The 17,759-nt window shown below is 37.8% G+C and overlaps 1 protein-coding gene and 1 pseudogene across 1 annotated transcript in view; one reads left to right on the top strand and one right to left on the bottom strand.

Annotated features, from left to right (window-relative positions):
- Positions 1–17,759, bottom strand: part of SYT16 (synaptotagmin 16) — a 235,865-nt gene that overhangs the window by 50,693 nt on the left and 167,413 nt on the right. The window lies entirely within an intron of this gene.
- LOC105074649 (large ribosomal subunit protein eL29 pseudogene) lies at positions 8,152–8,610 on the top strand (annotated as a pseudogene).

A 17,759-nucleotide genomic window follows, 5' to 3' on the forward strand; every position in this document is an offset into this window, starting at 1 on the left:
AATTTCTGATAAAAATAAAACAAAAAAATCTCAGCATGCTAGGGATAGTCAAAAATCTGAAGAAAAAAAAATGGGCCTCTACTAAAACTCTACAGCTAACATCTATGATGGGACAACTTAATGAATTTAGCAAAGTCATTATATAAAAAGTCAATTATACTTCTATATTCCAACCACAAATTGAAAATTTTAAATTTTAAAATTCTGTCCCCGATAGCCTGAAAATACATTAATTCTTAAGAATAAATTTAACAAGAGGCATTCAAAACTACCACACTAAAAGCAATAAAATATTTCTGAGAGAAAAATAGACTCAGTATTGTTAAGATGGCAATTTCCCCAAATTAATCTATTGATTTAATGCAATCCAAATCAATATCCAAGCAGATATTTTGCAGAATTCGACAAGCAGACTCTAAATGTATAAGGAAACATAAAGGCCTAAGAATATTCAAAATAATTTTTAGAAAAACAAAGTGGAAGTACCAACCTACCTGCTTTTAAGACTTAAACTTTTAAGACTAATCAGGACAATTGGCAAAAAGATAAACTAATAAATCAATAGAACAGAATTAAGAGTCCAGAAATAGCACCACAGAAATATGGTCAATTTTTTTTTCACAAAGGTGCCAAAGCAACTCAATGAGGAAATGAAAGTTTTCTCAAAAAAGTAAGCTTGAGCAAAATGGTTATTAATACGGATTTTCAACCCTTATCTCAAACTATGTATGGGTGTAAAAATTAATCATAGATCAAATTGTAAAACTTTATAAAACTCCTAGGGAAAAAATATAGACAAAATCTTTGCAACCTTAAGATATATAAGAGCATGAACCATAAAAGAAAGAAAGCTGCTAAATTAGACATCAAAATTTAAAACTTTCCCTCTTTGAAAGACATTAAGAAATGAAAAGGAAAGATGCAGACTGAGGTAGAGTATTTATACATATATGTCGGATAAAGGACTTGTATCCAGAAAATGGAAAGACATTTTGCAACTTGACAATAATACAACTCAGTACAAACAACCCAGGAAAAAATTTCAAGCAGACGCTTCACAAGCTAATATGTACAAATAGCTTATAAGCAAATGAAAAGATGCTCAATATCAGTAATCATCAGAGTAATACAAACGAGATACAAATACAAAATGAGACACCAGCAACATTTAAAAAACTGACTGCAAGGAAGTAAGGCATATAGAGCTCTTATATAGTCCTGGTAGGAATGTAAAATGGTAAAACTACTTTGGTAGTTTCTTAAAAATTTAAGCTAACATCTAAACCAGCCACTCCACTCCTGCAAATTTTCCCAAGGGGGAAAAAAACCCACAAAGACTTTTACACAAATATTCACAGTGGCTTGTGTTTGTAACAGCTAAAATCTGGAAGCAACCCAAAATTATAGCAACAGGTACATGGATAAACAAATCATGGTATATCAATACAACGGAATACTAGTCAGCAATCAAGAGGATTGGACTATTTATATCTCCAAAACATGGATGAATCTCAAGAGCATTCAGCTGAGTGGGGGCAAAAAATAGTCAAAAAAAGTGTACACATTATAAAATTGCATTTATATAGCAGTCTAGAAAATTTTAAATAATATATTGTTACAGAAAATAGATCAGTAGTTGCCTGTAGTGGAGTTAGAGAGGATAGATTACCAAGGAGCATAAGGAAACTTTTGGAGTCATGCAGATGTTTGTTTTCTTGCTTGTGATGATGGTTTCACAAGTATAATATGTCACACTCACTAAACTGTACACTTTATATATGTGCATTTTATACATATTTATTATATTCCAACTGTACCTCAATAAAGCTTTTAGAAAGTGTATTGAAGTAAAGCTGGTCCCCATGGCAGCCTCCCCTCTCCCTCACTGCAAGGCACCGAAGTCCCATTCCTCCCTGATTGACAACTATTGCCAGCCTTGAGCCATTTCTTTGCAGACGAGGAAGCTCAAACCCAATGAGGCCTAGAACTCATCCTCCTGCTCTAGCCCAAGGAAAGAGTCTGAGGACCAGAGTCCTCACCAAAAGGAGAGTCACTGATCCCCACTGTGTCCACCTGGGAAGTTCTGGCTTCCTGATTTATATTCTGAGTTCCTAGAAATGCCTTGAAATGTACCCCACAATTTAGCTATTGTCTGACTCCTTTGTCTCTAGTTATTAGATCCTTTTCCCAACAGCTGCTAATTAAAGTCAAACCTGAACAGCCCTGAAGACAGACAAGGCTGACACAGCCTGGACTCCCCTGCTGCCACACCCAGCCAACCATACTGACCCCCGTGAGCAAGCGTTTGCCAAGTCAGCCCCAAACATTCCTGGCATCTCTGGACAGAAATCTGAACTTCTAGTTAATCATCTAAGTGAACAGTCCGATATCCAGGGCTATTTGAGCCACTTTAAAGCTTATTTCTCTTCCCTATCAGGCCAAACTCATCCAAGAGAAGCAAAGAGGCATCATGAAAGCACTGAGGGTCAGGGTGATTAGGTCTGCCTGTGGGGAGTACACAAAGCCTTCACTGGGGGTAGTCTTCTGAAAAGAACTGCATCTATACTTATGGGGACGTCCTTCCCCACTATTTGGACTCTCTCAACTACAATTGTTTTCTGGACACTTGGCTTTGACCATTACTCTAAGCTGCTTGAGCACTGCGACAGGGATCACCTGGATAAGAGCAAGTGCGAAAACCATCAACTTACCTGACTCTTAAGCCCTACTAATTTGTATGCCTCCTACAAGGGAATTTCTTGATAGGACTCAAGCGTTGCGTTGTTTTCCTACAACAGTGGTATTTACATACAAATTAATGGCCAAGATTGTAATTTACTCTGCTCAGAAGTGAGGTGACCTGATAGTTGAATTTCTGCACAGGCAGAGAAAACATAAAACCAGAATGCTTGTTCCTGCTTTCTTTTCTCCAACCCCCAAAAGATTTCTATCGCTCCAGTGAATCCATACAAGCAACAGAGAATCAACATTTTACTTCATAAATGTTCTGATTAGGAAGACAAAAAAAAAAAAAAAAATCCCATTGCCATGGATACTAAAGTGAAGGGCCTAGGATATGTAGCCAAGGCTGAGAAAGATAATGAACAGATCTTGTGATCTGCAGGTGGTGTGAGTTTCTGAATTTCTAGTTGTTCAAGTTCATCCCCTCTTCTTCCCATCCCATGCTGCAAATCATCCTCAAGGCAGTTCCCCAAGTTGTTTTATCTTGCAGTAGAGCCCAGTCAAGCTACAGAGATCACTTCTATAAGGCAGTTTCAAAGTCTCCTCAGCACCAAATTCACAGTAAACATATCCAAATATATCATGACAACTGAAAAGAAACAGACTGAAAATACTCCCTTAGCTAAGTAACAGCTTTATCCGAGAAAAAAAGCATAAAAGCCACATTCTGAAAAAAGTCACACAATTTGTACATCAGATATTCAGAAGTGGTATGCATATATCAGAATAGCGGCCCCCAATAACATCCCTGAAAAGCAGATAATAAATAACTTTCCTCCCTCTGCAGAAAAAATTAATGGGAAATTTTCTAAATGTTCTGTTTTTCCCCATATAGTTTCTACGCTTTGGGTGCCTGTTCTCACACATACGCCAACAAGCACAAGCAAGTAACAAGACAAATGGATATTAACAAAGAAAAATGAACATCGCTAACCGTGCTTCTTTCCTCAGCTTGTTTTGTCACAGACTCACATACTCATGGCTGCGACTACTATATGGCTTACATAACAGTCATATTTTCTACTGGTAAAATGATTCCTGATTCACAATGAAAATAAATACATTAAAATTTCATTTGGCGCCACAAAAAGCACCTTAATTATCAGGCACTGAACCAACAGAACAAGCCTGGCATCACTGAATTAGAAATGTCGCCCTGGGTATAATAAGGTCCCTGGTTCCACACATACTCTTAACTGTCATGTAGAGTTTAGCTTCTATTATTTTTTTTACTTACATTTTCTAAATGGGTTTACCTAGCTGTGACTTCTCTAACATCCTGAAAGAATTTGCAGTCTTAACTCATTCTTCTCTAGTCTGTCCCCTTAGTGTCTAATGTACTCAAAATAAAACAAATGCTTCAATAATTAATGAGAACAGAAATTTAAAATTAGTATAACAGTGTATTAGTCAGGGTTCTCCAGAGAAACAGAACCAATAGGAGACAAGAATACATAAATAATTTGTTCACATGAGATTACGGAAGCCAAGAAGCCCCAAAATCTGCAGCTGACAAGCTAGAGACCCAGGAGAGGACTGACTGAAGGCCTGAGAATCAGGAGAGCCAACGGTGTCAGTTCCAGTCCGAAAGCAAGAGAAGACCCATGTTCCACCTCAAGGAGTCGGGCAGGCCAAGTTCCCTCTTGCTCAGCATTTTGTTCCATTCGGGTCTTTAGCTGATTGGGTGAGGCCTACTCACATTAGGGAGGGTAATCTTTACTCAGCTGACTGATTCAAATGTTTGTCTCACCCATAAATATCCACCCAGAACATCTGATCAACTGTCCTGGCACCTCATGGCTCAGTCAAGTTGACACATAAAATTAACAATCACAAATACCATATAAGAGCCAAATGCAAAGTAAGAAGAATACCAACAAGAAGCAGATCATATTCAGGTTTTCATCTCAGGCCTGACACTTTCCAACTGAGTGATCTTGGGTCATCAATAAATCTCAGTTTATTCATCTTTAAAAATTAGACCAGCTTTCGGTTCCTGAGAAATGCTGATAAAATTAGAAAGACACGTGGTGTTAGCCGAGAGGGGTAACCAACTTGTTTGCAGGTACCACAGGCCGATATCTCAGACATCAATAGCCTTGGATTAATACAAGGCTGGATTCAGAACCCTAGCATAAGGCTACTACTCTTTTTAAAATGCTGCCCTTTCTTTGAAAAGGGGACTAGTAAAATTTCATCAAAAATTTGTACCTCTCTAGGTACTCACTTCTCTAAGTGGGAAGGATGCTTGCTGTTTGGAGCTAGGAATGGAAAAAAATTATCATGTGACAAATAAAATCTTCAAGTCTTTACCTCTCACAGAAATATAGTATCAGCACAGTGCAGACATCTGAAGATAAGAAATTAATAAGAAAACTGATGAAGCACCTATGAAATCCAGGAGACCTCACAGCAAGTAAAAAATTGCTCTATAGGAACATTTCCAGAACCCAAGGTACATGTACAAAAACACTCCTCCTAAAGATGAGCTCACCCTACAAACACACAGAAGATAGTAAACAAGAAGGATTGAATTAGCATGAGTTAGGATGCAAAACAATCTAAGAATACACAGTAAGTTCAAGTACATGTGGAAGAGTTACAAAATTCAGCAATTAAGCCACAAAGGAACCTTCGAAAATATAATTAGACAACATTCTAATTTCAATACAGTTAGAAATAAAATGAGACTTTTTAAAAATTATAAAAATGCTTTTGGAAACCAGAAACCACATTTTTAAATAATTGATGGGTCAAAAAAAGGAAACCTAATTGGAATGATAAAATATTAATAACTGAAGAATAATGAACACATCACATATCATACATTTGTGGGATACAGTTAAAGTGGTACTTAAAAGAAATTTATGGATTAATTTAGAGTATACATTAGAAGTCAAGAAAAAGATGAAAAAAATTAGTATGACAGATGGCCAATTCAAGAAGTATCAATCAACAGTTTAAACCAAAGCAAAATACAAGGAAGAAATATAAAAGATGAAAGCAAATTATTAATAAAATACCAACATAAAGAAAACATTAAAAGGTAGAGAAGATAAAAACTATCTTTTAAAGATAAATCATTGATAAGGTTGATTCAGACAAAGAATAAAACTACAGATATAGTGGACATTTAAAAATCACAAGAGGAAAAAGTGTTTAAACAATTTTTAAAAGGAAAAAATAGAAAGCATATAGACCAATAACTACTAAAAAGATAAAATGTAGAAAAAAGTGTTTAAAGGGGCACATCACATCCAGATGGTTTTATATGACTTTTTCTCAACCTTCAAAGAACAGGTAACTGATTTTTTACATAAGTTGTTCTAAGGAAAAACTTCCCATATCATTTTATGAAGATAACAAACTCAAAGAAGGTAATTTATATAATAAAATCAATCTCTGATGATCATAAGTTATAAACATCCTAAACTAAACAGCAGTAAACAAAATTTACGATGTATAAAAAAACAAATACAACAAAAATAAAAATTTACAGCAGACATGCAAAGAAGTTTAAATACCAGGGAAGTCTTTTAAGTGTAATTAACCACATTAATAGGTTAAAGATGAAAAAACATAATCACTTCAATGTATGTATAGAATTAGAAAATAAATTTCAATACTCATTTATGACAAAAACTCTTAGTAAACTAGGACTCAAAGGAAACTTTCTCAACCTGAAAAAGATAGTCTACCATTGATCATACTCGAAGGTAAATTTTAACATTTCTTAGAGATAATACAAAATTTGGAAAGCAAGAAATAAAAGATCAAACTTTCCATGTTAAAAAGTCCAAGGTCAACTTTAAATTATTAAGAGTTCATTAAAGGGATTTTTGTCTTCGATCAAGATGAGAAAATAAATAGTAAATTTGCCCTCATACACATGAAACGACTAAAAACCTGGACAAAATAATATTGAGTGAAAGAAGCCAGATACAAATGAGTACATAATGTGTAAATCCATTCATATAACTCTAAAAATCCAAAAGAGGTGAAAAGTGTTAAAAGTCAGAACAGCAGTTAAATCTTGAGACTTAACTTGAGAAGTTACAACTGACACCACAGAAATACAAAGGATCATGTGAGACTGCTATAAACAACTATATGCCAATAAAATGGACAACCTACAAGAAATGGAAAAATTCTTAGAAAGGTAGAATCTCCCAAGACTGAACCAAGAAGAAACAGAAAATATGAACAGACCAATTATCAGTAATGAAACTGAATCAGTAATTTTAAAACTCCCAACAAACAAAAGTCCAGGACCAGATGGCTGCACAGGTGAATTCCACCAAATATTTAGAGAAGAGTTAACATCTATTCTTCTCAAACTATTCCAAAAAATTGCAGAGGAAGAAATACTTCTGAACTTATTCTATGAGGCCACCATCATCCTGATACCAAAACCAGACAAAGATATCACACACACACACAATTACAGGCCAAAATCAAAGATGAACATAGATGTTAAAATCCTTAACAAAGTATTAGCAAATAGAATCCAACAATACATCAAAAGGATCATACACCATGATAAGTGGATTTATCTCAGAGATGCAAGGATTTTTCAGTGTTTGCTAATCAATCAGCATGATACACCACATTAACAAACTGAAGAATAAAAACCATATGATCATCTCAATAAACTCAAAAAAAGTTTTTGACAAAATTCAGCATCCATTTACGATAAAAGCTCTCCAGAAAGTGGGCATAGAGGGAACATACCTCAACATTATAAAGGCTACATATGACCAACCTACAGCTCACATCATACTCAATGGTGAAAAGCTGTAAGCATTTCCTCTAAGATCAGGAAATAGATAAGGATGCCCACTCTCACCACCTTTATTCAACATAGTTTTAGAAGTCCTAGCCACAGCAATCAAAGAAGGGGGGAAAAAAACTAAAAGGAATGCAAATTGGAAAAGAAGTAAAAACTGTCACTGTTTGCAGGTGACATGATACTATACATAGAAAATCCTAGACACCACAAAGAAACTACTAGAGTTCATCGATGAATTCAGTAAAGTTGCAGGATACAAAATCAATATACAGAAATCTATTGCATTTCTTACACTAACAACTAAGTTATCAGAAAGAAAAATTAAGAAAATAATCCCATTTACCACTGCATCAAGAAGAATAAAATACCTAGGAATAAACTACCTAAGGAGGCAAAAGACCTGTACTCTGAAAACTGTAAGACACTGATAAAAGGAACTGAAGATGGCACAAAGAGATGGGAAGATATACCATACTGTTGGACTGGATGATCCAAAATTGTTAAAATGAACATACTACCCAAGGCAATCTACAGATCGAATGCAATCTCTATCAAAATCCCAGTGGACTCTTTCTCTTCCGGTCCCAGGCAATTCGGATTCTCCAGGCTGTGGTGCAGGCATGGCCAAGTCGAAGAACCACACCACACACAACCAGTCCTGAAAATGGCACAGAAATGGCATCAAAAAACTCTGATCACAACAATACAAATCTCTTAAGGGGGTGGGCCCCAAGTTCCTGAGGAACATGCACTTTGCCAAGAAGCACAACAAGGGCCTGAAGAAGATGCAGGCCAACAACGCCAAGGCCACGAGTGCACGTGCTGAGGCTATAAAGGCTCTTGTAAAGCCCAAGGAGGTCAAGCCCAAGATTCCAAAGGGCAACAGCCACAAACTCAGTCGACTTGCCTACACTGCTCACCCCAAGCTCGGGAAATATGCTCATGCCCACATCACCAAGGGTCTCAGGCTCTGTCAGCCAAAGGCCAAGGCCAAGGCTCAGACCAAGGCCGCAGCTTCAGCTGCAGCTCAGGTTCAGGCTCCCAAAGGCGCCCAGGCCCCTACAAAGGCTCCAGAGTAGAGGCTTTCATCTGTTGATGTAAGGATATAAGGACTAGTGTGACCCCTGGGCTGCTGTCTGCATGGGGCTCATGTCTGCCTGTGCTGTTTGTACAAATAAACCTAAGGCAGGAAAAAAAATCCCAGTGGTATTTTTCACAGAACTAGAACAAACAATTAAAAATTTTGTATGAAAACACAAAGACCCCCAAATAGCCAAAACAATCCTGAGAAAGAACAGTACTGAAAGAATCACATTCCCTGACTTCAGGCTAAACAACAAAATTACAGTAATCAAAACAGTATGGTACTAGCACAAAGACAGACACACAGCTCAATGGAACAGGACAGAGAGCCCAGAAATAAACCAGCACACCTATGGTCAATTAATCTATGACAAAAGAGGCAAGAATATAAAATGGAGAAAAGACTGTCTCTTATTGAAGAGACAGGGAAAACTGGACAGCTACATGTAAAAGAATGAAATTAGAACATTCTCTAACACCATATAGAAAAATAAACTCAAAATGGATTAAATACCTAACTGTAAGACCAGATACTATAAAACTCCCAGAGGAAAACATAGGCAGAACACTCTGAGTAAATTGTAGCAATATTTTTTTGGATCTGTCTACTAAAGCAAAGGAAACAGAAACAAAAATAAACAAACAAACGATACTTAATAAAACTTAAAATATATATTTTTTTGCACAGCAAAGGAAACCATTGACAAAACAAAAAGTCCCTGATAAGGGATTAATATCCTACATACATAAACAGCTCATACAACTCAACTTCAAAAAAAAAAAGAACCCAATTTGAAAGTGGGCAGAAAAACTGAATAGACATTTTTCCAAAGAGGAAATGCACATGGCCAACAGGCATAAGAAAAGATGCTCAACATTGTTTATCATCAGGGAAATGCAAATCAAAACCACGGTGAGATACCACCTCACTCCTGTCAGAATGGTTATCATCATAAAGAACACAAATAACAAATGTTGGCAAGGATGTTGAGAAAAAGGAACTCTTGTACACTGTTCATGGGAATGTAAATTGGTGCAGTCACTGCAGAAAACAGTACAGAGGTTTCCCATAAAACTAAAAATATGATCCAGTGATTCCCCCCCTGGGTATATGTCCCCAAAGAACACCAAAAGACTAATTTGAAAAGATACATATACTCCATTGTTCATAGCAGCATTATTTAGAATTCCCAAAATATGAAAGCAACCTACATGTCCATCAACAGATGAATGGATAAAGATGTGGTGTGTATATATATATGTACACACACACACATACACATCCTACAGTGGAATACTACTCAGCCACGAAAAGAACAAAATTTTGCCATTTGCAGTAACATGGATAGGATTGGAGAGCATTATGCTAAGGAAATAAGTCAGACATAGAAAAACAAATACTATATGATAGCACTTATATGTGGACTCTAAAAAAATACAACAAACTAGAGAATATAACAAAAAAGGAGACTCACAGATACAGAGAACAAACTAGTGGCTACCAGTAGGGGGAGGAGGGCAATATAGGAATTGGGGAGTGGGAGATAAAATTATTGGGTATAAGATAGGCTGAGGATGTACTGTACAACACAGGGAATATAGCTAATATTTTATAAATGGAAAGTAACTGTTAAAAATTGTATAAAAATTTTAATGACTTAGGTTCTTATTAAATTTCTTTTTAAAATTTCCTAAGTTTTACATATGTGTTGCAGAATGCAGATGTTAATTTTGACCTTCCAGAACCTCTCCCTCTCTTTCAGCAATGACATCCTGATATTCTTTTAGGAAACCATGCCTCTCCAAATCTCAATCCATGAGGTTTCGGTGAAGCTAACTCCACATTCCTTCACTTTAGGGTAGGCCAATAACTCAGACATGGGCAGTGACAGCCAGCCTCAGAACTTTGCTGAAAATATTGCAAAGGCACCCCTACCCCTGCAGCTGGGGTTCATAAGCTAGTAGGATATAAGCCTTTATCTGCCATCACCTAGGAGACAGCCTGCCTGAGAAAGATGCCAACATAGAACAAAGCAGAACCAAGAATTATAGATTCCAGATATTAATACCCATTGAAGTGAAGCCAGTTGTTACTGTATTGAAGCACAACCCAAGGGACTTTTCTGTGAGCCAAAAACCTGTATTGCGTGTGTGCGTGTGTGTGTGCATGTACATGTGCCTTTAAGCCCCTTTTGATTGAATTTCGCACCCAGAGGGATTCTGACTAGTATAGTAAAGCACAAAGAGAATTACAGGTAAGAGGGAAGAGCTCTCCATTCTAGATCCCCCTCTGTCAACACATAATGATGAAATCTTGGCCAAGGCACTTGATATAGCTCTCTCCGCTGAATTCCTACAATAAATGCTGTCTGCATAATCCAATAAGCAAATAAAAGCATGTACTGCTTTGTGATATGTCTTCTATCTTGACCAGCTGTTTTAAGTCTTTATTAACATTTTACTCACTTATGTCTTATTTCCCCGACTGAATTATATCCCTGACTCCCCCTACACAGCTGATATGCTCCCCTGAACCCAAACACACACACAGTGCAACTAATATGAGTAAGCTGATCTTTTAGGGTCCTCTCAGTTTAAAATAAATTTATGATTCTATGAGAATACTGTGGCCCCCCATACCATGACTGCTCTCTGATTCCACAGCATTTAATTCACACTGATGAAGTTACCCCACGCCTTGTCTCTGAAATACCACGATTCCCTGGAAGCAGAGTCTGCCCGAGGTGTTTACAGCTCCAAGATGGAGCCCAGTGCCCATGACACTGTCAGCATACTGAAAGCACTGGCTAGGTTGAACTCAACTCTATCTAAATATCTCTTTGTGTCCAGAAAGATTTTCCTTCACTGAAGAAGAAGAAGTGAAAGGCAAATAATTTAGAATCGAAAGGTCCAAGTTTTAACCCTGATTCTGCCACTTGTTAGCTGTGTGACTTGCCATTTGTTACTTGACTTCTCTAAGCTTTCATTTCTTCATATATGTGTGAAAATAATGATCCCTGCCTTCCGTTTTAAGGTTGTTGTGAGGAACAAAAGCAGTAATGTGTAGGCAAAGAAGCACTGTACGCAACATTTACTAAGCACTACAATGTACTCATTATATTAGGTATAACATCCCATTTAAAATTCATAAACTCAGAGGTAGCTGTCGTGTCCTCACTCGACAGATGAAGTTACTGAGGCCCACAGAAATTAACGTGTAGGCTTCATCCGTATTCCTTCCATGACACCATTCTACTCAGTGAACACACAGCGATGCACAGGTAACAAGTGTTCCATTCCCCAGGTGCCAGGGAACCGTGAAAGACAACAGGCTGGGCCTCAAAACCAAATGACAAAGGACAAGCAAGGTCAGAGTAGGGCCCAAAGAGTCCCTGCTCGTCCACAGTAGCTGGGATAGTCGAAGTCCTGCCACACAAGCCACAACAGCTTTGCCCTCCTGTACCCAAAGCAGAGGATACCAACTGGTCAAGGCACTCTTGAGATAAGGCTCAGAATCTCACTTCCCACAGGAAAACCCACTCATCAGGGTGGCCTGCAGCCCAGGGCCTCTTGTCAGACACCCTCGATGAATAAAAATATGCCCGGTCCTCACTGGCAACTGTAACCCCACCAGCGCTCTCTTCTGTGATGCCAGAAACCTTTGGAGGGCCATGGAGCATGCAGCAAAAGCGGGCTCGTGTAAGAAAGCAGAGAGACCCTAGACGGGTCAGCAGCGAAGAGACTGCCAAGTCTGCGGCTGGAACTCTCGGAGCAAGGTATGTTTCAGAATTCAGGCTCTCCTGGACTTTAAAAAGGAAAAATGGTGCACATGCCATAATTTATTTCACACCCCAGTGGAGTCTGGGGTAACACCTTGTAATAAGACACATTAACAATTAAAACACGCAAGTATTCACTCCAAGAGAGAGTAAAAGCTCTAAATAACCTCGTCTCAGTTCAAGTCACCCCTGACCTTATGAAAACATTCCAGTTTTCGATGTCTGAGATTTTGGAATTCCACATAAGAGTTTGTTTGTACATTTGTATTAAGTATAGTATTGAAAATATCAGTTTAAGATAAAAGCTAATTTTATGTATCTAGAAGAGACATCCCAAACCATATGCTGGAAATTTAATCAAGCCGTACAAACCTTTTCCCCACAAGATCTATTGATAAATTTTTTTCAGATGCAGGAATCTCAAATATTCTAAAATTTTTTGTTTTAAGATATTAAAGAAGTCCATCTGCAGGATAAAACACAACTCTAGGGTGCGGAGATAGCACAGAGGAGGAGAAGAAATTATGGAAATACAGGGTAAACACTGGAAAACGAATAAGGACAGGGCGCCTGCCATAATGAAGCTGAAAGTCACAGTGTGGGCACTAGGGTTCTCAGAGCGTCTGAGACCTGCTTTTGCAGCTCAGAGGCAAAGGTGTCTAAGAAACGCCATGGCTTGGTCCTGGATGCTGCACACGGTGGATGCTGCCCTCAGTCCTACTTGATGGTCTGCTGCCTGAATGAGACACCACAGGTGGTGTTCCTTCTCTGGTCTTCCAGCACAATGTAGCCTCCTGTTTTCTCCCCATCCTCTCTGTTCATCCCATGACACCAGTGCCCCTTAGGCTTCTCCCCTGAGCACTCTGCTCAGTCCACATGCTCTCCCTGCAACTCTCAAACCACCCACCGCTTCATCTGCCACGTCCAGAATGACCACCAGCCAAGCAGCTCCTGCAGCCATCTCTCCTGGGCTCCACATGAACGCTTTCAACATCTGCCCTCTCTCAACCCCCACCGTGACCATCCTGCTCCCATCTATTGCCCACCTATGGGCTAATTTATTTACCCTTTTCCTTTCTTCACATCCTCAGGTCTCTGTGCCCAGAATGGCCTCAGCTCCCTGGACCCCTATTCCTACTTTGAACCTCACTTTTCAAAGTGCTGCCTGCTTCACCTTTTTCAGGATCTGTTTTGCCTCCTTCACTGCCCCCCCCAAAAAACCCACAACCCCGCCCAAAAAACCCACAAAAAGCATAGGTTCCTTTCCCTTATTCTTGCTCCCTCTGCTGTTTGTGTTTATCCAAGGAAGCACTTAACCAATGCAATTTAAAACTCTCTGTTTACTGGTACATGCTCCCTCTGGACTGACAGCTCCTTAGAAGTGGGAGCAGAGTCGCTCTCTCTGCATCCTTAAACCCAAGCCAGTGTAGTGTCAGGCCCACAGCAGCTGCTCAATAAATATTTACTAAATGAAAGCAGTAATTTTTTAGTGCCATCCAAAGCATCTAACACGGAAAAGCACCTATCACTATAATCAGGCACAGAGAGGGTGCTTTATACAGATGTGTTAAATGAATCACTTATATATTTCATTAGCATTCACACAGCTCTTCATCTTGTATTTCTGATACACACAGATTAAATGGGCTTTTGTGGTCTGGACTTCAGCCTCAACTCTTAACAGGAAAAAGCCTTTCACGTTCCAAATAGCTTACCAAGAAATCCTTGGAACAGAACCCATTGGTAAGCAGGGGCTGAGTGTACAACAGTGAAACATTGTTTATCAGTTTTAGCTTCTATTAATCTATTTTTATTTCTTTATGCTAAACCTGTAAATGAGTATCTGCCTGCCTCTTTAATGGAATTATAAATATTTCCCTCACTATTTTCTTTCTGTATGCTATCCCTCTTTTATCTTCATATTTTTTCCTCTTAAGTTAATAAATTCAACTTTGTTAAAAGCCATTATAATACAATAAAGAGATAAGCAGAAAAAAAAAGAGATAAACAGAATTATCTGACCAAATAATTAGGACAATGTAAAAATCAAAGCAGTATGGAGCACAAATAGAAACAATTTGTTTTCAAAAATAAGATGCTCAACAATTGGGTCACATGTCCTTAGAACTGTTTCACGTTAACTTCCTGGAACGTACACTAAAAGTGATCATGATGCAAACTGAATTTAAGGGGGCTATCGTGTCTAGCAAATAACCTGCACGTGGGAGCCTGACCCCAACTCCACTCTAGGGGCAAGCTGTGCCTAGAAGATCTGACCCTCCACAGTAAAAAATTACCCACCAGGAAAACAAATACGCTTATGCAAACGTTTGAAGTCACTTCAAAAGACACTGCATCTGTTATAGTCAAAAAAGCCACAAGACAAAATAAGAAAATTGTGGTCTGCAGGTATGATGTTCAGTCAAGCCCATCCTCAACAGCCAAACTTCTATCATTTTTTAGAAGATGACTGCATGGGACAGTTTTTAATTTGGAAGGAAAGAAGGTTTGGAGGGTTTTTTTTTTTTTAAACAGCTCTATAGAGATATAATTCACATGACATACATTTCACTGATTTTTAATGTACAATCCAATGGTTTGCAGAGCTATGCACATCACTGCAACTGTAGAATATTTTCATCATCCTCCAAAGAAACTTCGCTTTTCTGACCCATCACCCCCTCCCCCCAGTCACCTCATTTGCCCGGTCCTACCCAACTACCCATCTACTTTTTGTCTCTATGGATTGGCCTACTCTGGACACTTCATATAAAAGGAGTCTTCTAGTATGTGGTCTTTTGTGACCGGCTTATTTTACTTAGCATGATGTTTTCAAGGTTCATTCATGTTGTAGCATGAATCGGTACTTCATTCCTTTTTATGGCTGAATGAGATTCCATGTATAGATATGCGATGTTTGTTTATCTGTTCATCAAGTGAAGGACATTTGGGTTGTTTTCATTTTTTAGCTATTACAAACAATGCTGTTATGAACATTCACATGCAAGTTTTTGGGTCAACATATGTTCTCATTTCGCTGGGATATATCTTTGATTTTACAAAATGTCTATAACTCTCACTTTTCAATTGTCCTATAGTTTTTGAGATGTACTTTTGCCTTAATATTTTAAATTCAAATTAAATATTTAGCTTTCTCTGTATTTTTTCTGATATATATTTTCTGAAATATTTACAGAGAAATACATTTTTCTTAAGTTTATTACACTAACTTAACATCAAAAATACATTTAACTGCATGAAATGTCTTTTAAAGGTTGTTGATACTGTAGTTTATGATTCAGTATTTGATGTACATTTAATAGTTGGTGTATGTATAAAACCACAGAATTCAAAATAAACCAAATCTGATAGGTACACCCAAAATAATCAGGGATAAAAATGTCTTTCATACATTGTAATGACACTTCCATTACGTAAATGGGCTAGAAGAAAAAATTCTGTTTACCAAAAAACTCTATTTCTAGGGGGAAAAAACCCACTGAACACCCATCCTCAATTAGTTGTTGAAAATGTTGTTCAATTTACCTTAATGAGTTTTTTAAACTAAGTTTAGAAGCTCCTCAATCTATCAATATTATATTTAATCAGAGTTTCCTAACTTCTGGATGAGAGTTTGCAGAACTAACCAGGCATTTAGAGCTAGAAGATCATTCAGTATCATTACCCTATGTGGATCCATTTTTATAAACTCAAATAAGCAATATACTTACAAAGTCAAATGAGAATGTTTTATAGGCGGTGTAAACAAAACCATCCTCAGCTAATGGATATTACAAAATAACAGAATCAACTCTGACACCATTTGGAGAAATTTCAGTGAATAATCCTTGATCCTTCTAAATATCATAGAATAACAGGCCTTTAGGACAGTGTGCTATTTTAATTCTTATCTTACAGGGAAAGAAATTAAAAGCCATAAATATTAAGTGGTTTTTCCATAGTGAAAAAAATGATTTAAAAAATTATCTTAAGAGCATCCTACATTTCTCTGAAATTTTAAATTTTATTAAGCTATTCAGTTGTTGACACTAATGCCAACATTCACTTTCTTTAATTTTATGCTTCTGCCATCTTTCTTCTGTAACTTCTTTCCTTCCGCTTCCCATGCTTACCTTTCTTTCAACTTACTGGGTCACCTATCTCATCATCCCTGCTTTATTCATCCAAGCCACTGAAGTCCTTCCTAACCTCTAGCCATTGTCAAGGTAATTCACCTGCTATTCCAACACATCCTTAAATTCTCTCCTGATTTTACAGTTGGAAAATTGTGCTGCTGCATTTTTTAGATTTTTAGTGTCAGCAGCCTCCTGATTTTAGAGCTGAGACGAGGTCCACCTTTCCTGTACAGGCCCTTCCTTCTGTCCCCGTAGCCTTTCAGTACCATGTAAATCTAAAGCCTTCGTCATTGGCCAAGCTCTGACACACAGAGACACCACCCACTCTTACCTCCAGTAAAAGGCTGACTCCTCGGGGTCAAGGATCACTGAGTTACAGTCACCACTTTATCAAGCTTTCCCAATTTACCCAGGGAGGTGAGCTTGGCATCGAGTCATTGCATGAGTCATGATGTATGTCCCCTGTCACTACCTATTCATGTGATTTAGAGCAAATTTACCACATCCTCCAGGTCTCAGCTTCCTGGACTATAGCATGAGGGGACTCTTCTGATTTCTAGATTACTTTTAGCCTCAAAACACTGTCATTGATCTCACTTCCAGGCTCACATTTGCCTTTCTTGTTTTCACAGATTTGTAGAATTTAAAAGATGCCCCAAAGTTCAACTACCTATTCATGTAGATTAGTAACTATTTGCCTTTCAAATGAGGTTGAACTATTTTTTCCACCTTTGAAATATACTGTGAACATCATCTCCATTTCTGAACAGCTCCACAGTGTTTTTCTAACTATAGTGTTTGTGCTAAATGTGAATAGACCTGCAAATTAATGCAGTTTAGCTCACTCGAAACCCAGATTGTAAGCCTTTCTCTGAACTCAACCAAACAGCAGTCAGTTTTAAGGATGTGATTGTATTTAGTATCGAGGGGCCTGGAGTTACTTGTACATTGTGACCTTTTGTCTTTTAACATGTTGCATATATTTTCAAAGAAACTTTAAAGCTAACATTCAATCTATTAAACTAAGTAGATTTTAATAGTTCAAGAAAATCTATTCTATGTAGCTTGTGTGCTTTTCAATATCTCATGTAATCCTCACAACAATGCTATGAGACATGTACTATTATTTCCCCCCATTTTATAGACAAGGAAACTGAGGCACAGAGGATCTAAGTTAACGTGCCCAGAGTCATCTAGGCTTTAATCACAGACAGCTTGGTTCCAAGGGAC

Source organism: Camelus bactrianus, chromosome 6, assembly GCF_048773025.1.
Source record: "Camelus bactrianus isolate YW-2024 breed Bactrian camel chromosome 6, ASM4877302v1, whole genome shotgun sequence".
In the NCBI taxonomy this organism is placed as follows: domain Eukaryota; kingdom Metazoa; phylum Chordata; class Mammalia; order Artiodactyla; family Camelidae; genus Camelus; species Camelus bactrianus.